This window comes from Arachis stenosperma, chromosome 1 (assembly GCF_014773155.1).
Source record: "Arachis stenosperma cultivar V10309 chromosome 1, arast.V10309.gnm1.PFL2, whole genome shotgun sequence".
Classification (NCBI taxonomy): Eukaryota; Viridiplantae; Streptophyta; class Magnoliopsida; order Fabales; family Fabaceae; genus Arachis; species Arachis stenosperma.
The window spans coordinates 31,056,344-31,057,556 of NC_080377.1; the positions used below are offsets into that span (position 1 = coordinate 31,056,344).

The 1,213-nt window shown below is 40.1% G+C and overlaps 1 non-coding gene across 1 annotated transcript; it reads left to right on the forward strand.

The window, feature by feature from the left end:
• The first annotated feature begins 715 nt into the window (after window positions 1-715).
• Window positions 716-819, forward strand: LOC130949654 (small nucleolar RNA R71). The gene has a single exon (XR_009073435.1). It is a non-coding gene; the product is annotated as a small nucleolar RNA R71 (small nucleolar RNA).
• The last annotated feature ends 394 nt before the right edge of the window (window positions 820-1,213 follow it).

Sequence of the window (1,213 nt, forward strand, 5' to 3'; positions counted from 1 at the left end):
GATTGGGAGAGTACTAGGAGGAGTTTCAGTGATTTTCTTACTCAGCTGACCTACTTGTGCCTCCAAGTTTCTAATGGAGGACCTTGTTTCATTCATGAAACTTAAAGTAGCCTTAGATAGATCAGAGACTATATTTGTTAAGCTAGAGGGGCTCTGTTCAGAATTCTCTATCTGTTGCTGAGAAGATGATGGAAAAGGCTTGCTATTGCTAAACCTGTTTCTTCCACCATTATTAAAGCCTTGTTGGGGCTTTTGTTGATACTTCCCTGAGAAATTTAGATGATTTCTCCATGAGGGATTATAGGTGTTTCCATAGGCTTCACCCATGTAATTCACCTCTGCCATTGCAGGGTTCTCAGGATCATAGGCTTCTTCTTCAGAAGATGCCTCTTTAGTACTGTTGGATGCATTTTGCAATCCATTCAGACTCTGAGAAATCATGTTGACTTGCTGAGTTAACATTTTGTTCTGAGCCAATATGACATTCAGAGCATCAATTTCAAGAACTCCCTTCCTTTGAGGCGTCCCATTACTCACAGGATTCCTCTCAGAGGTGTATATGAATTGGCTATTTGCAACCATGTCAATGAATTCTTAAGCTTCTGCAGGCGTTTTCTTTAGGTGAATGGATCCACCTACAGAATGGTCCAGTGACATCTTAGAGAACTCAGATAGACCATCATAGAATATATCCAAAATGGTCCACTCTGAAAGCATGTCAGAATGACACTTTTTGGTCAACTACTTGTATCTTTCCCAAGCTTCATAGAGGGATTCACCATCTTTTTGCTTGAAGGTCTGAACATCCACTCTAAGCTTGCTCAGCTTTTGAGGAGGAAAGAACTTGGCCAAGAAGGTCGTGACCAGCTTATCCCAAAAGTCCAAGCTATCTTTAGGTTGTGAGTCCAACCATGTTCTAGCCTTGTCTCTTACAGCAATAGGGAAAAACATGAGCCTGTAGACTTCAGGATCTACTCCATTAGTCTTAACAGTATCATAGATCTATAAGAACTCAGTTAAAAACTGATAGAGATCTTTTGATGGAAGTGACGTCGGGATTTTTGCCAGTAAAGAACTTCATAAAAACAGTCGCGTTGTAAATATAGTCTCTAAACCGACAAAAATCCCTTCGTACAAACATTTTGGTTGTCACAAGTAACAAACCCCTTTAAAATTGATAACCGAGTATTTAAACCTCGGGTCGTCTTCTCAA